The 27,576-nt window shown below is 45.1% G+C and overlaps 1 protein-coding gene across 2 annotated transcripts in view; it reads left to right on the top strand.

Moving 5' to 3' along the window:
• Positions 1-27,576, top strand: part of EPAS1 (endothelial PAS domain protein 1) — a 90,594-nt gene that overhangs the window by 17,146 nt on the left and 45,872 nt on the right. Inside the window, exon 2 of one of the 2 annotated variants that reach the window (XM_074011854.1) lies at positions 12,541-12,577. The exons of the other annotated variant lie outside the window; for it this stretch is intronic. The gene's annotated coding sequence lies outside the window, so the exon portion shown is untranslated. The remainder of the gene's footprint in view (positions 1-12,540; positions 12,578-27,576) is intronic. 2 annotated transcript variants of the gene reach the window in all.

The following is a 27,576-nucleotide window of genomic DNA, read 5'->3' as shown; positions in this document are numbered from 1 at the left end:
TCTGTCACCCAGGCTGGAGTGCAGTGGCACAATCTCGGCTGACTGCAAGCTCCGCCTCCCGGGTTCACGCCATTCTCCTGCCTCAGCCTCCCAAGTAGCTGGGACTACAGGTGCCCGCCACCACGTCCGGCTAATTTTTTTTGTATTTTTAGTAGAGACGGGGTTTCACCGTGTTAGCCAAGATGGTCTCCATCTCCTGACCTCGTGATCCGCCTGTCTCGGCCTCCCAAAGTGCTGGGATTACAGGCTTGAGCCACCGCGCCCAGCCTATTATTTCTTATATTTGTTCAGTGCTCATTTTTTTTTTCAAAGCTCTTTATATAGATTGAAGCTTTTGTCATTTTTTTGTCAAATAGATGAAACAACTGAGGCACAAAAATGTGATCACCAGAGAGTGGCAGTGCCTACCTGAACAGCTCCCAGACCCAGACTCTTTCCACAGACCCCTGCTGTCTCTCTTGGCACCTTCTTTTTCTGTCGTGGTGATGTTATTGTTTGTCTTATTTGGCAGTGTTTACACCAGAGGAGTAGAGGCCATTGTGTGTTGGTGGCGTCTGGAAATACACAACATAGTCCCAGGAGAATGCCACTGTCAGTTCCTACCACAATTAGCAATTATCAGGCCAGGGGCAGTGATTGGGTGGGTGTCACTCTCTACATGGCTGGCTCTGCATGTTGAAACGCCACTGCCTGCCCCTCCACAGATGCCAAAGGGATTGGGGGTCCTAGGACTACAGCCCCATTTCTACCCAGCCCTGACTATCCGTCCACTCAGATCTAGGTCCTTTCTGTTCGGGAAAACATCCTATTTGCATATCTATTCCTGTGGCCTGCTAGTCAGCAAAGGCAAGTGCTAACCAGCTGGATGATATCTCTGGGCCTCAGTTTCCCCATCTTCCAAATGGACTAGTACATGGGAACCAGTCAAAATTGGCTCAGAGATCCCCAGTAGGGTTCCAGCTCCATGGTGAAGTAAATTTCAAGTGGAGCCTGGTCCTGACTCCTGTTTTCACATGCTCCCTTAGAGGGAAGGAGGGTGGATGATTAAAGATAATTGGTGGGAGGTTGTAGGAAGGAACTCCCCGTTCTTCAAGAGGAGGTTCTGTTGTAGAGGGGGAGAGACTTGGAAGTCACTGTTGGGCATGGCCCAGCCCACTGCCATGACAGCAGCAGGACCACCACCCTCAAGAAGGAGGTGGGCTAGGGTATGAGAAGCTGGGCTGCCCAGTGGTTTCTACAAAAAGGGAGAGTTGTGCTTGCAGGAGGGGTAGTGTCTCCATCTCCCGATGCCAGGGAGAAGGAGGCAGGCTGCTGGGGTGATGGTGAGCACCCTCAACTAGGTCACACTGCACTCCCTCTGTGCCTCAGTTTCCACTTCTGTTAGATGGTTGATATGATCTCTGCCCTGCCAGTTGGATTGGGGCTTCCAAAATATCAACTACTGCAAAAGAAGAGGTTGTGGCCGCTGTGACTCATGTACACGTACATGAACGTATCTGAAGTTTTCAGCGCTGATACTGATGTGAGCCACCCCCTGCAGGCAAGCCGGAGGAACTGTGTCCCTCATTCTGAGACAGTGAGAGAGGACTGAACTGGAAAGCTGGTGGCCGTGAGAGGAGCAGGTTTGAAAATCACTGAATGAAGTCATGTTGTACAGAGGGGGCGGGGGTGCATACTGTGGGACGGAGGTGAGTCACAGTGCGTAAGTGTCGGGGAGTCACCTTGAACTTGGGCCAGAAGAGTAGAAATATTGAGACTTGGGTTTATCTGCCTCACATCAGGTACATCAAGTTCTGGATGGCTGCCCACTGGCCAGAGACATGAGGTGGACGGCTCCCTTTTGCTGCCCTGGGAAGGCTTTCTGCTGGCTTCGGCCCCACTGAGCAAAGTCTGCTTGTTCACTGGAGTTCACACAGACTCCTTGCCAGGCCTGCCCAGAATCCTGTCTCCTCTGACTTCCTGTGCTCTTGCATAATATTTCCTTGCTCCTTGAATGGCTGGCCCCAGTGCAGGAGCAGCTCACTCACACTGCTGGACCGAGGGCAGGATGTAGAGGGAGGACAGGGATCTGCAGACGTCACCCAGGGGTGCTCTGGGCTCTGAGGGTAGAGGGCAAGAGGGGCAGAGCCCCCTCAAATTCTTTGGAAGATTATAGCACAAGGGGAGTTAGGGAGGCTCTGGGACCATGTGCACACACATCCATCTCCATGAATTGTCTCTCCTGTAAAATTATTTTTAAAGTTGCTATGTTGTTTTCTTCTGATTATAAAAAATACACATGTTGCCCATAAAAAGTCATAGTAAAAGAAGGCATGGAGATAAAAATAAAAATCACCAAAATTCCACCACCCAGAGATAACCACTGTTAACTCTTTGGTGAACATACTTTTCTCTGTATCATGAATATTGATATATAATTATAGAATACAGGCATACTTCTAAGATATTGTAGGTTTGTTCCAGGCCACTACAGTAAAGTGAATATCACAATAAAATGAGTCACATGATTTTTTTTGTTTCCTCGTGCGTATGAAAGTTATGTTCATATTTTAGCATTATGTCTAAAAAAATGTATGTACCTTTTTTTTTTTGAGACAGTTTCACTCTGTTGCACAGGCTAGAGTACAGTGGGGCAGTCCTGGCTCACTGCAACTTCTACCTCCTGGGTTCAAGCGATTCTGGTGCCTCAGCACCCCCGAGTAGCTGGGATTACAGGCATGTGCTACCACACCCGACTAATTTTTATATTTTTAGTAGAGATGGGGTTTTGCCATGTTGGCCAGACTGGTCTTGAACTCCTGACCTCAAGTGATCTACCTGCCTCAGCCTCCCAAAGTTTTGGGATTACAGGCATGAGCCACCGCACCTGGCCAACAATATCTATACCTTAATTTAAAAATATTTTATTGCTAAAAGAAATGCGAACAATCATCTGAGCCTTCAGTGAGTCATAATCTTACTGGGAGAGAGGTTCTTGCCTCCATGTCGGTGGCTGCAGAACTGATTAGTGTGATGGTTGCTGAAGGCTGGGGTGGCTGTGGCAATTCCTTAAAATAAGACAGGAATGAAGTTTTTTACATTAATGGAGTCGTCTTTTCATGAAAGACTCTGCAGCATGTGATGCTGTCTGATAGCATTTTACCCACAGTAAAACTTCCTTCAAAATTGGTGTCAGTCCTCTCAAACCCTGCCACTGCTTTATCAATTTAGTGGATGTAATATTCTAAGTCCTTTGTTGTCGTTTCCACAGTGTTCACACCATCTTTACCAGGAGCAAATTCCATCTTGAGAAGCCACTTTTCTTTGCTCATCTGTAAGAAGGTCTGACTCATCTGTTTAAGTTTTATCATGAGGCTGCAAGAGTTCAGTCACATCTTTAGGCTCCACTTCTAGTTTTCTTGCTATTTCTTCCACATCTGCAGTTACTTCCTCCACTAAAGTCTTGCACCCCTCAAAGTCATCCATGAGGCTTGGAATTAACTTCTTCCAGACTCCTGTTAATGCTGATATTTTGACATCCTCCCACAAATTACAAGTGTTGTTAATGGTATCTAGAATGGTGAACTCTTTCTGGATGGCTTTCAATTTACTTTGCCCAGATTCATCTAGGAATCACTATCTATGGCAGCTGTAGCGTCACAACATTTCTTGAATAAGACTTGGAAGTCAGAATTACTCCTTGATCCATGGGCTTCAGAATGGATCTTGTGTTAGCAGGCATGAAAACAACATTAATTTTGTACATCTCCATCAGGGCTCTTGAGTAACTAGAAGTATTGACAGCGAGCACATACACATATGTGCTGTCATCCAGGTTTTGTTGTACCACTGATAGAGCACCAATGAAGTAGATTTGGCATAATTTTTAAGAACCCTAGGATTGACAGAATGGTAAATGATAAGTGGCTTCAGCTTAAAGTCACCAGCTGCATTAGTCCCTAGTAAGAAAGTCAGCCTGTCCTTTGAAACTAGGGATTGATTTCTTCCCTCTTGCAGTGAAAGTCCTAGATGGCGTGTTCATCCAGCATAAGGCTCTTTCATCTACACTGAAAATCTGTTTAGTGTAGCCACCTTCATCAATGATCCTAGCTAGATCTTCTAAATAACTGGCTGCCGCTTACATATCAGCACTTGCTCTTTCACCTTGCATTTTTATATTATGGAGATGTCTTCTTTCCTTAAATGTAACGAACCAACCTCTGCTAGCTTCATACTTTTTTTTTTCTTTTTTGAGACAGCATCTCGCTGTGTCACCCAGGCTGGAGTGCAGTGGCTTTATCTCGGCTCACTGCAAGCTCCGCCTCCCGGGTTCACACCATTCTCCTGCCTCAGCCGCCCGAGTAGCTGGGACTACAGATGCCTGCCACCATGCCTGGCTAATTTTTTTGTATTTTTAGGAGAGACGGGGTTTCACTGTGTTAGCCAGGATGGTCTTGATCTCCTGACCTCGTGATGTGCCCGCCTCGGCCTCCCAAAGTGCTGGGATTACAGGTGTGAGCCACCGTGCCCGGCCGCTTCATACTTTTCTTATGCAGCTTCCTTACCTTGCTCAGCCTTGATAGAATTGAAGAGAGTTAGGGCCTTGCTCTGGATTAGACTTTGGCTTAAGGGAATATTATGCCTGGTTTGATCTTCTCACTAAGCTTAATCATTCCTTAACTTTTGATTTAAAGTGAGAGATGTGTGACTCTTCCTTTCATTCGAACACATAGAGCCCATTGTAGAGTTATTAAAATTGGTCTAATTTCAATATTGTTGTGTCTTAGGGAATAGGAAGGATTGGGGGGGTGGGGAGACACACACACGCACGCACACACACACACAGTCAATCACTGGACCAGTCAGAACACACACAACATTTACTGAGTAAGATCACTGTCTTACATGGGTGCAGTTTATGATGCCTAAAAACAATGACAGTGGTAACATCAGAGATCACTGATCACAGACCATCATCATAATAGCTATAATAATGAAAGTTTGAAATATTGCAAGAATGACCAAAATGTGACGCGGAGATATGAAGTGAGCACATACTATTGGAAAAATGGCATGGATAAACTTGCCTGACAAACCTTCAATTTGTAAAAAGTGCAATATCTGCAAAGTGCAATAAAGTAAGGCATAATAAAATGAGGCATGCCTATGTTTCTTAACCACTTAACATGTATAAAACTGTGCCACCATTTTTATCAAGTTCCCATCTTTTTGTGTTGCTGAGAAAGTTTTTGAGTGTTATACCCTAACCTCTTCTTTCCCATAAGCTCTGTGGTTTTTATTTTTGCATAGTGTAGTGATTTTTAGAAGCTCATATGCCATGTTGTAGCAGCACTACTTGTAAATTCACATGACATGTCTCCCCTAAATTCACCATTAATTATTAGTTATTAACATTATTAATTGTGAAACACAATAAAATGAGGTATGCCTGCATTATGTTATATGCTATTGTGAAATGCATTTTTTATATAGCAATATATCAGAACTATCTCTTGCTACTAAGTTACAAAGATTTAATACATAGTTGTATTAAGTTCCACTTATAGAGGTATCATAGTGAAACTCTTATTCATTGTCCAGGCTCAGAAAACAAGCTGTAACCAGCCCAACATTATTTTCAAACCTGAAAAGCAGCATCTTTTCTATATTTCTGACTAATGTGTTACCTGAAAAGTGGCATCTTTTCTATATTTCTGACCAGTGTGTTAGCTATGGTGCCCCAGAAATAGCTACAAAATAAAAGGTTAAGTGCCATGTAGGCCTTTCTCTAGACTTAGAATAATTCACTTGATTACATAGGAAGAGGCTGCAATGATGACAGCTTCCAGGGCTGGGCCAGACCTTATTCTGGGTAAAATGATCCTCCAGTGTGGCCCATATATGTATTGCTTTGAGCCAGGAGCTGCTAGCTGGGAGAACAAGTTTTTCTTCAGTGGTGTTCCTGTGACCAAGATTTCAAATAAGCTCCATTTTTAATTTTAATTAGTTATTGTCCTCTTGAAATTTTATGACACAGTCTGTATCTTTAAAAAGGCACTCTTTCTTCTTTATACAATTGTTTCCATGATATTGAAAACTTTAAAGAAAGTATCATTCAGATTTGCTGACAGTTGGAAGATTATTTTAAAAACCCAACTAGTTTAGCTGAAAAAGGTGCTATCAGTGTTTCTATCTCATCCTTGGAAATGGTATATTTTTAAGGGTTGTGATTAGCTTTTTCTCCTCCATTGCTGATCATGGTTGGAAGTGTGGCATAGATTTACAATAAACTTTGATATTCTGGTGATTCCTCTTCATTTTGGAGCCAGGTGTCTGTGGCATTTGCTTATTTTCTTTGATTCATTTTTAAACTGAATTGAATGTTTGATTTAATCAGAAGTTATAGTATGAGGCTGGGGATGATCGCTTGTGGCTGGGAATTGCTTGTAAAGTTTACTGTTTAGTCAAGACAAATCGTTTCCTAAGCTCTCTTTTTCAGAATTTTTTGTATCTGTGGGAAAGCATGATAATGCCAGTCAGTTTGAACATATTTAAGAGTTCCCAGGCATCTTTTAAAACAAAAATTTGCAACAAAATTTGGCGACAGCAGAATGCGAGGATTTTGCCTCATTTTGTTTATAGTTGTCTGCTCTTCAGGCAAATGACTTATTACAACAATTTGAATAATTATAGTCTCTCCTTCAGTTTATTCACCCTGGACTCCTTTTTCTAGAATTCCTGGCCAGACTCTTATTACATCAAATTCCTTGACTCTGTATTCCCGAGGAATGAGGATGGGAGTAGGAGTACAAGTTAAAGAGAGGAACTAATTGTTGCCTGCTTTTCAAAATTTTCGGTGTGCAGACATTTGTTGATTTTGTAATTCCTCCCTTAGTTGGTCATTACCTGATTCTGGTGGGGTCCTTGCCATGTGTGCACATTTGGGGAGTGCAAAGGGACAGTAAGACTGAATTGGTCCTGAGAATTGTTGAACGGGACTTTGTTGAAATGGCTACTTCTGTACAATGCACATGGAGCAGCTGTTGGCATAGCAACTCCTACGTGGAAAAGTGCACGCCGCTTGCAGATGACTTTTGCAGTACTCAGTGTTAATTTGATAAATGGCTTTTCTAATAGTAGTTTGTGGGCTAATGGAAAGATCGAAGCAAACCTTCATTAATGGAAAGGAGAATAGGGATTTTGAAGCCACTGGATGAACACACTGGACAGCCAGAGCTAAATCTCCATTTTCAGCTGTGTCTCTTTTTCACAGCAGATATGCTTGGAGTGTGGCAGATGAAAGTACATTAAGAAAACTGTCTGCCCGTGCCATTATCATCTTAGATTTCAAGCAGGGAGAGGTTTTGGAGTCTTTTCTATTCAAGATACTTACTTCATGTGAGAGTTTAGTTTAAGAGTACTGTAGAAGCTTTGCATTGTGTTGTTGTTTTTCTTTGCTGGTAGTAGTGGGGTTAAGGTGGTTAAATCTTCTTTTTTTATTGTGGTAAAATATACCTAACAAAATTTTTTTTACCATTTTAACTATTTCTAAATATGCGATTCAATGGCATTAAGTCTATTCACATTGTTGGGCTACAATCACCACTGGTCATCTCAATAACTTTTTCATCATCTCAAATGGAAACTCTGTACTCATTAAATAATAACTCTTTATTCCCCACATGCTCCAGTCCCCGATAACCACTATTCTACTTTCTCCATGAATATGACTATTCCAAGTAGATTGTACATATAGACATATAAAATATTTGTCCTTTTATGTCTGGCTTATTTCACTTAGCATAATGTTTTCAAGGTTCATCCAAGTTACAACATGTATTCGAAATTTTATTTCTTTTTAAGGCTGAATATCCTATGGTGTGTAGACACTATATTTTGTTTATCTTGTCTTCTGTCAAGGGACATTTGAGTTGTTTCCACCTTTGGGTGTTGTGAATCATGGTGAACATGGTGTACAATTTGAGTCCCTATTTTCAGTTTTTTTGGGTGTAGACCTAGAAGTGGAATTTCTGGATCATATGGTAATTCTGTGTTTATTTTTTTTCAGAAACTGCTGTACTGTCTTCCATAGCAGCCATAGCATTGTACATTTGCATGAGCAGTGCATAAGAGTTCCAGTTTCTTCATTTCCCTGCTAACACTTGTTGGTTTTTTTTTTTTTTAAGATATCAGCCATCCTAGTGGGTGTGAAGTGGTATCTCATTTTGGCTCTGATTTGCATTTTCCTAATGATTAGTGACTTGTCTTTATAAACATATTACCTGTTTTCCCCGGCACCCCCCCAACAGCCTGAGCAGGAATGGAAATCACTGCCCCGTTGTTTATACCTGTGAGGCAAACAAAGACTGTATCAACATCATGATATTTGGGAGAGAAGGGTGTCAGGGAGAGAAGGATGGAGGCACCATAAGTTTATTGTATATAATACCTGGTATATAGGATATAGTACAGGCACCTCAGTAGACCTATTTTCAGTTCATCCTGTGGAGCATGTGAAACTATTTTAAATAGAGGCCTTTGGGACTTAAGTAATTTCAACTCTCTGAATGAGGTTTAAGGCAAGCTTGCTGTGGGCTGGATCTGAATCCTTCCTGATTTGGGTGATGTATAGGTACCCTTCCCTGAAATTCTTCCCTGAGAATAATTATTGTTGTCAGCTGCTACAGAATCCTGGGCCCACTTACTTCCTTCTTCTTGGGGGAGGAAATCTCCCAGACATCTTGCCAAGCATTTGCTTAAGTCTTTGAACCACCGCACTAGCTAATTTCTCCACCTGAAACAATACACAAACCCCTTCTCTTCCCCACCCACTAGGTTCTTATGCTGGCAGCTCATATTTTTACAAGAAAAAGAGGTTAGAATGTATTGAGCACCTGCTATAAGCCAGGCTTTGCTAGTCACTGTGTGGCAGATGACTACATCAGTCATGACTGATAAAACATAACTTCTATCCTTGTAAGTACTGCAGGACTTATTTGTGACTCTTTACAACAGGGGTTCCAAACCTTAGTGTGCATCAGAACTGCCTGGGGCTTATTAAAACTCAGACTGCTGGACCTCATCCCCAGAATTTCTTACTCAGCCCCCAGGTCTGAGGTGGGGCCTGAGAGTGTGCATTTCTAACAAGTTCCTAGATGATGCTGATGTTGCTCATCCCTGGACCACACTTTGAGAACCACTGCTTTCCATCAAGCCTGTGAAATAGATATTATTCCCATTTATAGATGAGGAGCTGAGATGTAGAGAGGCCAAATGACTTGCCTCAGGTCTTGCAGACAGAGCCAGAGCCCAGATTTGAAGCTGAGAGGCCTCACTCCAAAGCTTTTGCTGTTTCCATTATATCGGGGATGGCAAATGCATAGATACCACTTGTGCTTCCCTCACCCAGTCCACCCCCAAAACAGGCAATATTAATCAGTTACAGCACCTCTGAGCCCAGAGGTGTCTTCGGAATCTTTCACACACTGCTCCTGATAGCCAAACCTACCTGTCAGTGGGACCTGAAGTTTGCAATTTCTGTACTAACCTGTATGGCCTTTCTAAAATGGAGACATTACCAAGGAATCAATCTATTAACAGCTGAAAACAAACCTTGCGTGAGCTCCAGTCTTATCTGCCTCGGAAGGAAGTGGGTGGCAGACTGTGGGCTCTGTGAAGCACAGCACTCCCAAATTGTATGGCAACCTCATGGATCATAACTAGAGTCTACAGTCAGCACACAGGCAACACGGAGCCGTTACCCTTGAAAAGTTTAAAAATCTAGACGAAGTTAATGAGGAGACTTTTAAAAGCTGCTATATTTTGTCTAATTCATATATGCTACATTTTATTCTAAAAATAGTTATTCTACTATTTGGTGCTAAGTTTGGTGATGGATATAAAATAGTGCTCAATAAACAGTTGTTAAGAAAGGTAAAATAAAGTAGGTGCCAGAGGCAACTGTGTCCACAGCTGATGAGGTCTTTTAACAAATGGATGGAAGAAATAAACAAGACTGAATAGGGAATAACACCTTGAATTTACAGAGCCTCTCTGAGTCCCAAAGTCATCCACAGATTGATGTCTTGCTTCTCTTCTTATGGCATAAGAGACTGGTAGAAAACTGACCAAACTCATCAAGAGAGTAAGACTTTTTTCCTCTGAAAGTTGTGAATTGTATCAGATATTGCCACTATTATGCCCCTATGTCACTTGCTCATCTGTTTTCCACAGGGAAGTCAAAACAGAATTTTACAAAGATACACATGAGTAATCGAAGGAAACTGACTATATCGGGTGTGATTCTCCTGTCTTCTGAAATAACCCACCATGATCTTTTGCGTGTTTCTGCCAGCCCATACAATGTTTGGTCTCACCACCAACAACAAATATTTAGTCTATGGTTACTGTGTATACAGGGCAACCTCTTGTCTCATTTGCTGTTTGTGCAGCTTAAAAGCAAGGGCAGGATGAATTATGGGGTTTTTGTTTGTTTTTGAGATGGAGCCTCGCTCTGTCACCCAGGCTGGAGTGCAGTGGTGCAATCTTGGCTCACTGCAAGCTCCACCTCCTGTGTTCACACCATTCTCCTGCCTCAGCCTCCCAAGTAACTGGGACTACAGGCACCTGCCACCACGCCTGGCTAATTTTTTTGTATTTTTAGTAGAGACAGAGTTTCACCATGTTAGCCAGGATAGTCTTGATCTTCTGACCTCATGATCCACCCACCTCGGCCTCCCAAAGTGCTAGGATTACAGGCGTGAGCCACCACACCCAGCCTGAATTACGTTTTTATATGTCTCGCGCACCCCACAGTTCTTAGCAAGGCCCATGGGCAGTAGATGCCCAATAAATATTTATCATCTGAAACTACAAATCTTGCTTGTGAAAATACAAAGCATAGGTGCATGCTGGAGGTAGGGAACAGTAACCCTGAGAACAGACTGGTTTAAGGCCATCTCTGGCCAAACCAAGACACAGTTAGAGGGAGCATTTATGTCCCCGTTTGGCTGTGATATGCCATATAGACTGGGGCAAGACTGTGGCAGCCTGGCCAGGATGAAAATGCTCATCCTCGAGCTGCCCCTAGATGCCAAACTTTTTCCACCTAAGTTTTCAAGGCACATATGAAAAGCAGTTACGTAAGTGGGAAACTAACTGCACCTTATAAAAGGCTTAACAGGAGAGACAGAGTCCTCCGTTTGGAGCCGTTTTGTTAAATGTTGAGAATAGAGAAATCCAGAAGTGGTTGGTGTTTCTGCTCTACACTGAAAATGAATTGGGTTGGAGCCCATCTCACAGCCTTTCTTCCTTTCTTCTATCTCACCCAGCTTGGGCACAGGCTTTCGCTATACTATTGGATTGGGCAGTTCCCCATTGATAGAGATGTTGTTTGATATTTAAGTATGTTGTGTAGCTCTTAACATCAAAAGAGAAGAAAAAAGGTCCAGTGTATCTTTAGGGTGAGCTGACCTTTCCAGATGGAGCAGGGAAATCTCCTAAGGACAGGACCCTGGGAGGAATCCACTTCCCTGCTTAAAAAGCACAGCGAGGAAGGTTCCCCTGGGCCTGTTGGATCCAGTACTGTCCAGTGGGCAGTGCTCTGTATGTTCTAGGCTAAAGTCTTAGATAATATGGGATTTGAAAACCAGCATTGTATTACATTAGAATATTAATGCCCTTGGGAATTTTTTAAATAGTTCCTTTTGGGGAGAGAACTGTTTTGTCCTACCCATTGGAGATGGGAGCAAGAACATACAAAAGAGCATAAAGAAAAATTCTGCCACTGTGGGCATTTCCTTGAGGCTGAGGGACTAGGAGAGGCACCAAAGGGTGTGCTTCATTCATGGTAAAAGCCCTAATAGCCTCAGTGTAAGAGTATCCTGTAGGCAGGCGAAGGATGACATGACTCACTTTGGTGGTGACCTCCTAGTACAACTGAGAATCCAGGCAGGATAAGATCAGTGCAGGGTAATTGTATGGTAGCTAGTCAACCTTTCCATTGCTTAGCAGGAGAATTCTGGCTTTTGTGCTGGTGATGTCAGGCAGGTGTTGGAGGAGGAGTTCCATAACCATTTTCCCTGTTCCTGCCAACCAGAAAGCTCCACTGGGACATGCAGGCTCACTTCCAGGGTGTTTTATATTCATCCATAGCTGCTGCATGGATAAAAAATTTGGTGAAAAACTTGAAATCCTATTACCAGCCGGGCACGGTGGCTCAAGCCTGTAATCCCAGCACTTTGGGAGGCTGAGACGGGCGGATCACAAGGTCAGGAGATCGAGACCATCCTGGCTAACACGGTGAAACCCCGTCTCTACTAAAAAATACAAAAAACTAGCCGGGCGAGGTGGCGGGCACCTGTGGTCCCAGCTACTCCGGAGGCTGAGGCAGGAGAATGGCGGGAACCCGGGAGGCGGAGCTTGCAGTGAGCTGAGATCCGGCCACTGCACTCCAGCCTGGGCGACAGAGCCAGACTCAGTCTCAAAAAAAAAAAAAAAAAGAAATCCTATTACCATGATGATCATTAGAACTCATGTTAGGGCTTTTTGTTTTTAAAACAGGGACACAAAGAAGAAACAGAAGGCTGCTATATACAAGGTTAGTGAAAGCCCCTTACCTTCACCCTATTTAAATCCTGAAGACAGAAAATAGCTAAGCTGTAGTGATTACTTCCTGCAAAGAAAATCATAATTATGGCACCCAGTTATTCTTCATAAGGGGCAGCCTTGGAATACTGTGGATGCTATTTTGAATATTTGAGAAAAGAGTGGCATTCAATGTGAAATGGAAATAATTCTGTGCTGCTGGGATTGGGTCAGTTCCTTCTAGGCATCAGTTGCCCCTGGGGTTAGCCTAGTTCCCCCTCCTGTGTGAATCTGGGAAACACTGGGATCTTGTAGTTGTTGCTGACTCTCCCACCAGCAGGGAACCAACTTATGCTCTTGGGAGAAGTAGGGGGAGTGGGGAATCTGCTTTTCTCTTTTAAGCTTCCAATCTCAACTGCCTAATAACAAGGGAATTAGACTATCAAGATTTCCTGGAGTGGCCTAACTTAAGTATGGGAGCCAGGATGAAGTCTTCTACACAGAGTGAAAGAAAATGGGGGTAAAAACCATGATGAATAGGTGCAGAGAGGAGTGGCTAGATCACCTGCCTGGGGGATGAGCCTCCCACGTGACTTTAAGGTTGTGCAAGAATTGGGCAACGTTTGGCCAGGGTGGAGAGGCCTTGACAAAGGCATTTGTACTCCCAATAGATTCCTATCTCCTCCATGGGGAAAAACAAGTATTTAAAGTTCTACACAGTGTTTTAGGAGGAGGAAATGGATTGCCTTCTACCCTAGCATACTTCATTTGTACATATTTGGAGTTCTATTCACTAAGCACCCACTGTAGGAAGGGCACTGGGCTGAAGATCCCAGAAAATTAAAGGAGACACCTTTGTTCCTGCCCATAGGAAGTATAGTCTAGTGGGGGCCAGGTAGGGGTAAGACGAGCATATAGGTGATCATACTCAAGACAGGAGATAGTAAATACCCTGATATGGAAATAGGGGAAATGGTTTAGGGGTTCCGGAGAGGAGAAGTGAGAGGGAGGCGGTAAGCCTGCAGGCCCTGGAGCCAGATTGCCTGGGTTCCAGTCCTAGATTTACTACTTACGAGTTGTGGTATCTTGGAGAAGTTACTTAAACACGTTGTACCTCTGATTCCTCAGAGGTACTGCAAAATGTGGATCACTGTTGTACCTGTGTCAGTAGGTAATGGTTTACTGCCCGTAAACATTGGTCTCATTGGTCTCAGCTTCAGGACCAGGAGGGGCTGTGCTGACCTTGAGCTCATGACTTTCAACCTCCAGGTCTCAGTTTCTTCATCTGTACAATGAAGGGATTCGACTGGATAAATGCTAACATTTTCTTTATTCTAAAGTGCCATGATTTCATGGTTGAATATGTATTAAATACCTGCCGTGTCCAACACTGTGTTGGCATAATGAAAAAGAGAAAAAGTAGAATATGTGGTCCCTGCCCTCAAGGAGCTATAATCTAAGTGAGGAGAGGACATTAATATACTGGAGAGTATTAGAGGATTAGAGAATATTAGAAATTAAAAGCTAGGTGGTATGGGCAGTGAGAATATAGGAAGAGAGATTTTAGAATGGACCAGAGTAGTGAGGAGATTGACAGCGACCTATATACTGTTTAGAACCACAGAGACTTTAGACAGGAGCTCAGACTTGTTTACAAAATCCATGAATTCTGAAGCTTGGAACACTGCCATTAATATTTAAATTAAAGTTGAACTGCAGAAAAACAAAAGTTACCTATTTGGAATGTAAGGTGGGACAAAGTTTATAAAACATATCTAAAACCGGCAGTGTGGATGGAAGCTATAAAGAGGCTCAAACCAGCTTCCCATATGTCCTTGGATGACAATTCCATTAGAATATAGCCCCTGGCACAGAGTAGGCACACACAAAAATTCATCTGTTGAGTGACTTGTGGAAAAACAGTGTTCTGCCCTGTTCAGCTTTGAACAGCTGTGGGCACCCTGGTGGTGGTCTCAGCTCCACCTCCAGAGGGCAGTGCACAGAGGAGGCCCCGCCAGAGCCCTCCTGCCAAGTCTTTGGGAAGAGCTTAGTATTGCCTCATGCCTCCTGAGCCAGCCCTCTATCAAAGGTGAATTTTCTGCTCCCAAATGTTAACCCACCTCCAGGGGGGCTACACGTAATCCCTCCCCACCATTGTCTGAACTTAGGTTTTGAGAAAACTTGGCAACAGCCTCAAATTTTTCTTCCAGTCTAACTATCCCATGGTCCCCCAGGGTCCACATGCAGATTGGGCTGTTAGTGACCCTGGCTTACACAGGTAAAAACAGACTTAACAAAACTTGGCAGAGACTGCTAACTGCCAAAAGAGTGGTGTAGATAGTAAGTGAGGTCACCCCGGCCAGGAAATTGGGGGCACCTCCTGGAAGAAGGGAGAGCTAAGAGTTTGAGTGGGTCTTGAAGAATGAGTAGAGGCCACGCTGGCAGGTAAGACAGGTGGAGGCATGACGGACTTCTGTCCCCACGACCAGTTCCCCCCATACCACTCTTCATTAACCAAACATGGGAGGTGTCAGGCTGTCTAGATGTAGATCTGCTGCTTTATTCTAGAGGAGGAAATGAGATGGAAATGACAGATGAAGTGCAAGCTTGAACTCCCTGGCCTCAACCAGTCACTGAGAATGGCTGCCCATCACCCAGTCAGTGATGGCCTGCCTTGATGGGCCAGTTTATGACCTCCTCGCTTGAGAGCAGCAAACCACAAACCTTCACAGAGCTCTCTGCTGAATTTCCTTCCCAGTACAGAACCCAGAAGTCCTGGTCATACATGTCACTACACTTTATTTATGTAGCATCCTCTGTGAAAACACGAGTACATATCATATCTACCATCAGAACACACCTTCAGCACTCACTCAGAACAGTGGGGAGGACACGGTGGGTCTTGGAGGTTCAGAAAGGTGAAATGTACAATATCTTCCCATTGTAACTCTTCAGAGCAAATCAGAGGTGAAAATGTTCAGAACACAAGTCTGCCTTCCAGGCCAGTCTTCTAAGCACCTTTTTCTTCTCTTTCACATTTTACCCTGGTCTCAATCCCTGTTCCCTCCTCCTTTTTGTTCATAAAAAAGTTATTTCTTTCCAAATAAGCAAAATGGAATCAAACTTTGCAACCTCAAAATGTATGAAGTAAACATTATTCCTAATGAGCCTCTGGGAAAGTGCTCACCTTTGAACTTGGCCAAGGATTATGGAGCAAAGAAAAAGTCTTAAGAACTTGATAGAGTGTTAGAGCTTCCTGGGTTTTTAAAGTCAAGTTGCATATTACATTTCTTTTCCTTAATAGGGGCAGTTCCAGAAACCCTTCCTGGTTGAGTAGGCCAATGTCTCAAAGTGAAGCACTGGGGTTGGTGACTGACAATCTGGTTCAGGGATTGTCATCTAGGTGCCAGGCAACCACAGGGTAGGAGGCACCATTTCTAGAATGCTTGCTCTTTCCTAGGACTCAGCACCTATGCCGACAGTCCTTGCAACACAGGAGAGGAATGTGTGGCTATCCTATTTATGGTAAGGGGAGTCCTAGGAAAAAACAGGAAGATGGTCAAGGGAAGCTGGCACCAAAAGGCAATGAGACCAAGGAGTTCTCCCTCTAAGATAAGCTCTTTTCTCCTTGGAGACTTTGCCTATTCATTGGCCTGTGCTCATCTCTGTAGGCTTTCTTATTAAAATACACACAAGGCCAGGTGCGGTGGCTTGCGTCTGTAATCCCAGCACTTTGGGAGGCCGATGTGGGTGGATCGTGAGGTCAGGAGTTCGAGGCTAGCCTGGCCAAGATAGTGAAACCCTGTCTCTACTAAAAATACAAAAATTAGCCAGGTACCATGGTGGGCGCCTGTAATCCCAGCTACTTGGGAGGCTGAGGCAGGAGAATCGCTTGAACCGGGGAGGCGGAAGTTGCAGTGAGCCGAGATTGCACCACTGCACTCTGGGTAACAGAGCAAGAGTCTATCTCAAAACAAGCAAACAGACAAACAAAACACACACACACATCCTTCTTAAAGACAAAAACACCACTGGCTGTCTGCATAGCTTCTGCCTGCCTCTGTGGAATATTATACATTTTAAATTCCCCAACTATTGCCTCATAGCCAAGAAGTTCACTTATAAGCATTGAGATGAAGCATTCACAGAATGACTTAAATCCAACTAAGAATGTGTAACTGCTGAACACATTCTGATTGAGGTTCCAGACTGTTTATGCCACATGTTTGTTGTAACACGTAGAAGCATCAGTAATATTTTGTTTCTCTTTTCTTGAAACTTTCCCTCTAAGTATCCATCTTAATGCTTTAAATCATGACAGAATCAAGCAAGCTCTGTGCCCTCTGCCCCTGCCCCCTGTGATGGTATGAGCTTCACCAAGCACCCCCATTCCCACAGAGATCTGGGATAAAAGGCTTTACAGAATCCAGAATCCAGCTCCATTTCTGAGCTGTTATCGCTTCATAGCACAGGCTGCCTTTTTCTCTTCCCTCAAATCCCTACCCATCGAGCTAGGCACACACAGACGTGTAGTGCACTGTCCCTGAATTGAGGCTCTCTCAAGTCCAGGCTACCATCTGCCCAGCACCTACTTAGTGTAGCTTATCTTTTAAAAGAAGCCATCCTGCAAAGAGCAGGGTTCCCAGTGGCCTTGAGGTTTGTCAGAGGTTCTCTAGAATTGGCAACTTAGCTGTGACCTCAGAAGTCTCGGCTCTGGCAAAGCAAGGTCTTTGCGCTAAAACAGGCTCAGTGCCCATGGAGATAATCACCTCTTGTAATATCCACACAATCATCTCATTGTCAAAGCACAAGGAATGCAAAAATAGAAGAAATGCCACAATAGGGTTGCCCCAGGGTTCAGCTAAACCAGGATTCTGCTTCCGGCTGAGGGCACCTTGGGACACCTCAGGAGGGATGGTCCCGAACATTGTTCTGGAGTTCAGCCCCTGTTGGCAAGACCTGTGCTCCTACAACCATAGCCTCACCAGGCCTGATTTTGTCCCATCTTTTTGGGACTCCTTTACTACTTCCTTGTCCTGGCTAACTCTCCTTTGTCCTTAAATTCACAACTGGGGAAACCCTCGAGGAATCTTTTTTTTCCTCCCCACTTTGGGTTATGTCATCTTTCTTGTTCCCAGAGCACTCGCTCCTGACTTCTGTGGCAATGGCCTCAACACTGTTGGGTGTGTAGTATGTGTTAGACATGGTTCTCAGCGTGTTACATGTACATATTATTTATTCCTCACAAGGGCTCTGTAAGGCAGGCACTCATAGAGTAACTGTTTTTATAGGATGCTGAGGTTTAGGGAAACTTAAGTAACTTGCCCCAGGTCATACAGTAAGTGTCCAAGCCCTCAAGCCCGGGCAGTCCAACTGCATCTGCATGGCACATGCCCTTGGCCTGGTCTGCTCAGTGTGTCTCCTTGACTGGGCTGTCAGCTCCTGGAGGGTAGGGATCTGTCTTCCCTTCTCTATCCCCAGTGCCTGGCATGTAGTAGACACTCGGTAATTGTCAAATAAATGAAAGCCATAGCTCATCAAACAAAGACCAGATGTGACTGAAATTCCAAGGAGCCATACTTTTTACAAAAATGTTAAAATGCCAAGAAGTACTTTTTCATTAAAACAAAACAAATCTGTTTTAGCTATGTAAGGGTGGCCTTTTAGAACTCTGATTGCTTTAGATCTTTCCTCTAGGTGGCATAGAGTGGTGGGGTTTGGCAGACCACCATGGGAAAAGAACAGATGCATTTGTCAGAGTCTCTGTGGCCATCAGACATCACTCCAATGAAGCCAAAGCTCCGAGGCTTAAAAATAATTAAGGGAAATAACTAAGCAGAGAGAAAAGACCACTTCTTCGTTGATTCTGGAAAAATGAACCTTTTCTTTCTACCAACCGGCACCAAAATCCAGAGTATCCTGGACACAGCTGAGCGACAACTCAGGGAGAGCCACTGCAGTCACACCCCACCTCCACTTAGGTCTCCCTACAAGGCTAATCTTCTAAATCGTTTAATCGAACACGGCGCTGCCTCTGAGGCTTCAGGACTTTCGAGCTGTTTTTCCCCCGGGCTTAAAGTCTTTCTCTGCTGCTGACTCACATGTTAATTATTGCTTTGCACAAAGTAGAATTAACAGTGCTCCTGCACTCACCTGCCTGGGTGTTATACAACTGTTTCATCTGCTGGGCAGAACTGAGTGTGCATGCCAGCCGGCCGCGGTATCACCAGCAGCCCCTTCTGTCAGGGCAGTGAGCATCACAAACACAGAAACCAACCATTGTTTTAGAGGCTCTGGGGAAGAGGCTGTAGGGTGTGCTCTGCTTGTCCCAGGAAAAAGAGGGTTAAGTACCAAGTTTTGACCAAAATCTTATAAGAATGGCCCAGAAGTTTCAGTTCCCTGTCACCTGTCAATGTTAATGGACAGAACTGGTGTTTCACAGAAAAAAAAAAAAAAAAAAATATATATATATATATATATATATATATATATACTTGTTCTCTCTTTGACCACTGGGCTGGATAATGAAGTAAAGATGACATTATCTCTAATAAAAGTGATTTGCAGAAATCACTGACAGGACCTCAGTAGCAGAGACTCGCCATTAGCGGACTAGCCAGATAAGAGGGGCAGCTGGGTTCTGTTAATCCCCTCCTGGTCTGATGTGTGTCTTGCAGGGAAGTCAAAGGCTGGGGAGTGGAGGAGTGGAGTGGAGTGGAGTGGGGAGTGGAGTGGGGAGTGGAGTGGAGTGGAGTGGGGAGTGGAGTGTAGAGTAGAGTGGGGAGTGGAGTGGGAAGTGGAGTGGAGTGGGGAGTGGAGTGGAGCGGGGAGTGGAGTGGAGTGGAGTTTTTGAAGTCTGGGCTAATGAAGAGTGTTTTTTCAAAGTGTGGGCTGTTCTTTAGCCCTACTTGGTGATCTTTAGGGTTGTCATTGGGTTTTTAATTTTTGTTTTGTTTCTTAGGATTTTTGTGTTAGTGGCTTTTTTCTCCTGGGGCTTGGCCCATTTTCTCACCTTCATGTTATATCACCAGAAGGGTGGAACCCTGGCCAAGCCCTGGCATCCTCTCTGCCAGAAATCTGAGTCCTCACATGTGAGGTGAGGGCTCTGGGCCACGGGTGTTGGGCAACAGATTGTTCTGTAGTGTCGAGGAGGTGGGATCTGAGGCCGAAACCTCCCTGGCCTCTTAAGGATGGAACCGGTCGGTGGGGGAGGGGTCTGCCCTTGTCAGGACTTGTTCACCTGTGTCAGAGCTGACTAGTAGCTGGCTCATGAAACACACCCATGATGTGGACAGCAGGCACAGCCAGCTACTTCTGTGTGAAAACATCCTTAGGACATGGGGATTTGTTTCCTGGGGACAGTGAGGAGTCATGGGTTGTTAAGCAACCTAATGATGAATATAACCACCATCACTCCCCTTTATTAATCCACTTTCTACTGGAAAGCACTAAAGCATTGGAACTCTGCAATACTGATCCACAGCTGGGGGACCATGACTGATTTAATCTTCATGTCAGCTCACCATACCATAACTGAAAGGGCCATATGACACTATTATTGTTGGAATAAGGTACTCGGATACATGAGAAGTTTGACATTTTGCCTGTGCCCTCAGAGAACCTTAAAACAAGGACTAACAAGGTGATGGTGACTTGTAGTCAAGTAGCACAGATTGTCTAAGTGTTCCAGGCAGGAGTGAGGAGGAGACACCAGTGTGGGCTCAGTGAGATGCTCAGAAAAGCCTCTGTGGAGGTGGCAGGCCTATGTTGGCTCTCAAACTATGGGGTTTAGAAGGTCAGAAAGGAAGAAGCATTTCAGGTGGAACAAATCAACTGGGGACATGGCTGGGCAGCAGAAAGGGGTGCTGAGTTTGGGGGTGGCAGGGCATAGTGCGGTCTGGCTGGAGTAGGCATAGAGCTACAGGATTTTAGGAGCTAAGTTTGGAAAGGGCTGGGAGACCTCAAGGAGCATGTCCAGCTTGAACATCATCACGAGGATAGGAGCAATTTTCATTTTAAAACGGGGGAATGACAAACTGAAAATGGTTTGAGGGAGAGTGGTGGGCTGGCGAGCTGTTCCTTGCTCCAAGGTCTGACTCAAATTTTATTCTTGGTCAGTGGTAAAGAAAGTGAGGGGCAAGGGAAACAGAAGATGGGGACTAAGGTCTGTGGAAATAAATAAAACACCACCGGAGCCAGAGGAGGCGTGTGCCCTGGGTGAAGTTTGTTTTTCATCCCATGGGTAACGTTTATGAGTTACTGTTCAGCAAGAATGCCTTGCGGAGGTCTCTGTGGACTGAGCTGAGGCTCCAGCCTGTGGCAGCCCAAGGGTTGCTGCCATATTTAGAGCTTCCAACAGAGGGTTTCATTTTCCTTGGCTTTGGTGCCAAGAAAAGAGGGGTTCTCACACTTGCTGTCCAGCAGGGCCAAAGCATGGCTAGCAGGAGGAGCATGGAGGTTGGGTTCTGGCACTGCCCGCCATCTGGCACCTCAGCCACTGATCAGACAACAGGCTAGGCAATTATCTGGGCGTCTGACTTTAGCTACCTGTCCTTTTGTTTAAAGCCATTTTTTGTGCTTGGCACCTTATGGATACTCAACAAGGGCTGTTTAATGAATGCGTTCTCCCCACCCCTGTCTTGCTCTGTGTTCTCTAGCCTGTCTCCCGACCACTGGCACCTCTGCTCATTCCTACAGTGTGTCTTTGTCATCACTCTGCCATCCTGATTGCCTCCCCATATCCTGCTCTTCCTTCAAAGCCTACCTCCAGCAGAAGTTCTCCTTCTCTTCTCCAGTCTTGCAGGCTTTCTCCTCCCAAACTCCTAGAGCCCTGACTATTCAGCCCAGTCTTCAGGACTTGATTCTTCACCTCTCTGCAAGCTCCCTGAGGTCAGGGATAGTTGTTCCACATTTCATTCTACTGCTCACAGCCCCAGCATAGGAAGAGGGAATCATTAATATATGTTGAATGAGCAGAGGGAATAAGCCATTGCTGGGGGAAAAATACAGTTTTATTTCCCAAATTGCTCAATGTTATTTGAGAGCATGATAATAAATTTGGAAAAGACTTTTAGCATTTCCTGTGGCTTTTGATGACTTCTTTACAAAGGAATGGAAATGTGCACAGACATCTCACTTCTCATCAGAGCAAGAGGGGGCAGCAATAGGGGAAAGCAAGTGTTTGCGCTGTGGCATGAATCAGATCCCACAATGCTGGACATGTGAGCATGTGAACAGGCCTCAGATCAGGGTTCTTTATAAAGGAAGCCCAGGAGAGATTCTCTACCAGCTCATTCCTCTTTCACTTTTCCTTTTTCTTTGCTTTCCTTTTTCTTCTTTTTTTAATACAGAGGGGAGAAGGGGTTATGGGATGGGGGTAGGAGAGTGAGGGATCCGTGTTTTTTCCCCCTTCTCTTTCTGTTTTGAAATACTTTAAATTCCGGGAACCAGAAGTTCTGGCAACATGTTGGGATTAGTAAGGCAGATCCTAGGATATTTCACTATTAGCATGTGATCAAGCATCAGTCCTGATTAAAAGGCTAAACAAATGTTGTTTTCTTTGAAATTAAAGTGTCTGAAATAAAGAAGAGAGAACTGACCCTTCAAATCATATTCTGTGCTTGAAAAGAGTCCCTACAACTGTCTGTCCCGGTTATGTGCACCCCCACCCCCCGCCCGTCTTTTTCCATCCAGAATGTTTGACGACACTGCCAGGGGAATTTCTGCCCCCTCCTTCCTGTATATACCCAGTGCTGGCCTCTGAGGCCGTCCAGCTCTGTTTTCTCATGACACAGTGATTATTTTTGGCATTGCAGATATTTTCTCTAATGTTATTACCCACCCCCCTTCTTGGTTGCCTTTTGTGGAACAATCTTTTGGGTAACTCCCTGTAAATCTGAGGGTTAATTTTAGTTCGGTGTGGTAGAGGAGGCAGTAGGAGAGAGGAGGAACGACTTCTACTCCGAAGCGCCCCACCCCCACCTTAGAAGAGCCGGAGAGGTCCTCTCACGCCCTGCTCATGAAAGAGCTTGCTTTCACCAGCTCTGTGCTCACCATTCATCCTTTCTGCCGGCAGGCTTGAGGATATGGATATCCAGAGGTGACGCTGGGGGCTGCACCTCGGGGATGGCATCTTAATGACTTGACTTGGCGGGTGTTAGAACAGCCCCATTCAGAGTGAGTTCACTCCCTGCGCAGTTGGCTCACTCAGCCTCTGTCCATAGAGTTCTCTTGTTCACGCTGCAGGAGGAAATGGAGATTTCCAAGTGGGAAGGAGGCTTCCCGATGCTTTAACTCTTCACTGAAGGGAAGAGGAGCTGCAGAGAGCGAAATAAAATCTAAGCCGCCCCAGCTGCAGCGCCTGGGAGAGGAGCGAGGCTGGGCTGGGGATGGAGGCCAAGGCAGCTGGGATCACTTTTTCTTGCCTCCTTGAGAGGGAAAGGAAAAGAGTAAAGGGCATTTTTGATTGTCTTTCACAATCAGCAAATATTTACGCAGTTTGTCTGCCCTAGCCCAGGTTCCAGGGAAGGATACGCAAAAGTGGAAGCTGTTGTGTCTGTGCCCTTCCCCCGGTACTTATAGTCCAGTTATAGGAGCAGGACGTTTGCATAGAAAAGCCACCAAGACAGGGAGGCCTTTAATAAAGGCCTGTGAGTAATGTGGGCAGAAATACCCTGGATTTCTGCGGCCAGGGACACTGCTGGAAGAAGTAGGGCTTGAGCTGGTCTTGAGGGGTGGGTTCTGAAGAAATAGGAAGGAATAAAATGATGCAAATAGGGAAGACGTGAAGGAGGAGAGGGACATTAATGTAGGGCTTAGCAAAATCCCATAAAGGAAGACACAAAGAGAACAGGATTCTTCCTGGCAAGAGAGAAGATTGGACTTGTTGGACTTTATGTGCCTCAGATTAGGATGGCAGCAGGCAGCACTAACCCTGCCAGGTGGCATCTTCAGTCTCAGGATCGCATGTGTTCCTGGGTCTCTTTCTACTCAAAGTGTGAGGTCACAGACCAGTAGAATCAGCATCATCTGAGGGTTGTCAGAAAGGCAGAATCCCAGGCTCCAGCCTAGATCCTACTGAGCCTGCACCTTAACAAGATCCCTGTGTGATTCCTAGCCACAGCAAAGGTTGGGAAGTGCTGCTCTGGGTAACTCCACAGGCAGCTGTCAGCAGCACTAGTTCAGACCCCAGATTTGATTCACAGAGGTGAGAAAACACCGACAGACACACACACACCTTGAGTGTCTGCAAGGTGACTCTTCCCAGATGGAAACCGCCTATTCTAATTAAGAGCTGAATTAGAATTCTTAGGAAAGATCTAGAACAGTGAGCAGCTTTGAGGAATCCACAGAACTGAAGTCATTGAAGTGGTTTTTATCCGATGTCTCCAGTTTGTACCACTTTGTACTACTGATGCTTTAGAGGACACCAAAAGAACAGGTGTGGGGTTCTTTCCCTGAAGAGTATGTGGTCTAGTTAGGGAGAGAGAAGCCACAGAAGTGAAATCAAGGGAGAGCAACACAGGGCCGAATCGTGCGTGTGTCATCTGTGAAGTGGGACTTGGAGGAGAAGCCAGTGCAGGTGAGGCGTGAGGCCTTCCTAGGGAAACGGATGCATAGGAGACCTTGAAATATGAGCCTAGTTCAGACAGGCCTAGGACATGGAGAGAGTATATTCCAGGCAGGGAGTGGGAGGGGCAGCAGCAGGAGCTAAGTCCCCCCTAGAGGCTGAAGTGGGGTGGGAAGCTGCTCCCCACTTGCCCCACGGAGTTTGCTTCATGCCGAGGAATCCGTTTTACATCTCAGGCCCTTTCTTCTTGATTCTACTGCTGTGCAATTTGTCAATTTTCTTAGCTGAAGGCAGTGTTGTAGGAACAGGATGGCAGCACAGGCAGAAGGGTTTGAGCCAAACCACAGATTGTGCTGTTGGAAGCTTGTGAGATCCAAAGGAAGAAGGCTGCTGATGGGTAGATGCCCTAAGGAAAAAATCTAAATCAGATCTGGTAACAGCCTGATGTGGGGAAATACCTTCAAGCCCAGAGAGGTGGCACCAAAGAAAACAGTCTAGTGAAAAGGAAACAACCTGTGGCAGCTGTAGACTCCGCAAGCAAAGCACAAATCTTTTTTCTTTTTCTTTTAAAGGCAGACTTCTCCAAGCTGAGAACTATCCCAAGGGGGCTGGTCTGCCAGCTGAGGGGCTGACCTCAGGCAAAAGGGTGGCCAGCGTGTCTCACTTTGCTGCTTCCCAGACCAAGTGTGTGTCTCAAAAAGCTCATCAGATTTAGTATCCTAGAAGGCTTCACCCTCAAGATGCCGAGCTCCCCTACATCTTTTGAACCTGTAATAGGGACTTGCTTATTGGCCTTGTAGGGAAGGTCACCCAATTACAATCAAGAATATGGGATTTAGGGTCAAATGATCCAGGTTTGAGTGCTGGCTCTATCACTGGGTGATGGCTGGGCATGCCACTAACATCCGTGGGGTCTGTCTCCTCGTGTGTAAAATGCGAGTGATATACCTGCTCTGCAAGATTGATTCAAGATTAAACAGAAGCAATATGCTGAGAGTTCTTTACTAGCCAGAAAGAGTCACACGTGGTTGTTTCCTAGTTGTATAGTCAGTATCTCAGCTTGCCGGAGGTTAATTAGTCCCTTAGCTGAAGCCTGTGTGGTGTCAAGGGTCGGGCAGTGGCAGACATCAGAGGCCACAGAGAGCAATGGAGAGCCAGGCAAATGCCTCCTACATCTGCTGGCTTTCTCCCCGCTTTTTCATGAGTGAAGACAGCACCAGGTCTTTTCTGTACATCCCTGCAGTGGATAAGATGAGGGGTGGGGAAGATGGAAAGAACACTTTATTTTACACTGGGGGAAGAGGTCCTGCTCATCAACAAGGGTGACCCTCTTCTCAGAACTGGATTCGAGTCAAAGGAAGCCGCCAGTTTTAGCACAGCTGGTGTTCTCTTCAGGTGCTTTGACCTGTGTATGCATAAGGAAGAGAAGCAGTCTAGAGAGAGCTGGCCATGGGGAAAGGAGGCTGAGCCTGGTTCCAAGGCTGAGACTGTTGCATGTCCTGTCTTCCTTCCCTCTGATACTGCCCTCTGAAGCACCGCAACCCGTGCTCTGTGCTCAGTAATGCTGGCCGTGGTCCTGAGGATGCCGGTGTTGCCAAATCTGCCGACTCAGCTTTCATGGGGTGGGTGTGGGGTCACTGCGAGGTGGCTATGGGGAGCTGGCAGCAAGCTGGATACATATCTTTTATTGTAAAATAATAAGCAATACCTGATGCCAAGGTAGTCACCATGGTGTTATTTATAACAGCTAAAAATTAGAAACCATAACTGAAAAGCAATCAGGGAATAGTAAAATGCATTGTGGTTCAGCCACATGATATGATATTGCCGGCTATTATGAATATTTTGAAAGAATTCTTAATGGGACATCCTGTTAAGTAAAAAGAGCAAAGTATTATAAATCCAATGAGATCTCAGTTTGTTTTCTTCATACCTTTTTGTATTTTTGAAGTTGCTTATGCTAAATATGCATTACCTTTATCTTCACCAAGGCATTTTTAAAAAGGAAATGATGTGTTGGGAAAAGCTAAGCTATAGATGGACAGATAATGAAGGTCTGTTTCTAATCGTGCCACATGTCCAGCGCTGCTTGTCAGCAGGTGCTCTGTTCACAGGTTCTTGAAAAAGCCAGAACTCGGGGCTTTTGTTCCAGTTCCACATATTCCCATTACCTTTCTAAACCTCAGTTTTTCCTTATCTCTAAAATGGGAATGATGGTAGCTGCTCTTCCTATCCTACTGTGTGAAATTTACAAGGTTAGTCACAGATTTCCAGATTCACTCACAAGTTTTTTACAGACTGTAATGTGTGATCCAAATGTAAAGTGGTATTACTCACTAATATGTACAATAAAGAATGCCCCACTGTCTTAGCCCATTTGGGCAGCTACAAGATACCATAAACTGAGTGGCTTATAAACAACAGAGTTTCATTTCTCATGGTTCTGGCTGCCAGGAAGTCCACTATCCAGGTGCCGGCAGATTCAGTGTCTCGTAAGGGCCCACTTTCTGGTTCATAGCTGTGTCTCCACGTGGTGGAAGGGGTGAGAGCGTTCCCCTGGGCCTCCTTTACAAGTGCACTAATCCCATTCACGAGAACTTCACTGTCATGACTTAATCACCTCCCAACGGTTCCACCTTCAAATACCATCACATTGGGAGTGGGGATTTCAACATAAGTATTTTGAGGGGACATAAACATTCAGACCTTGGCACCCACTAAGGCTTGGGCTTGAGGAAGCCCAGCACAGGGACAGTTCATTATGATTATTCCTGTGTATGCACAGCTTTTCCCAGCTGGGCTGGGGAGTCCACGTGTCCTCCGGTTACGTAAGGAGCTGGGTTATCTGGAGCCCCAGATGGGCTGCTTAGTAATTGAATCTGCTGCTCTCTTCTATAAGGCTGCCTGGGGCTGAGAAGGCCAGTAGATAAGTATCTCCAGTCAGCCCAAGCAGAATTGACCATTAGAGGGCCACGCTGGGTGAGCCCCAGACATTACTGTCAGCTCTGAATGCAGTCCAGGGCCTCTGCTCCAGGGACACAGACCGTCAGAGTAGGTCAGAGAGCTGGAGGCTCAGCCCCAGCGGAGGGGAGGTTGGGAGGCTGAGGTATGAGACGCTTTCCAGGATTCCTCGTTCAGGGAAGTGGCAAGTGAAAGCATTTGTCCCTGTTTCAGCCACTCCAGTCTCATGTCTTCTCTCTTCTTTGTCCCCTCTTGTAGACTTTTGATATACTAGTCTGGATTATTAGTCTTATCTCCCAGATGGTCTGTGGTCTCTTTCAGGATAGAGACCATGCCCCTCAGGAGAGGTGTGTATATTAAAGCATATTAATGCCTTTTTTCTCTTGTCAAAGTCTGTCTGATCTGGCCAGCTCCTCCTCAATTTGCTAATTTATATTTTCTATTCTGAATTTGTAACTTTTTGTTGTTTTGCTTTGAGATGG

The sequence above is a fragment of the Macaca fascicularis genome, chromosome 13 (genome assembly GCF_037993035.2).
Source record: "Macaca fascicularis isolate 582-1 chromosome 13, T2T-MFA8v1.1".
Taxonomy (NCBI): Eukaryota; Metazoa; Chordata; class Mammalia; order Primates; family Cercopithecidae; genus Macaca; species Macaca fascicularis.
This window is presented reverse-complemented; position numbering and strand designations above follow the sequence as displayed.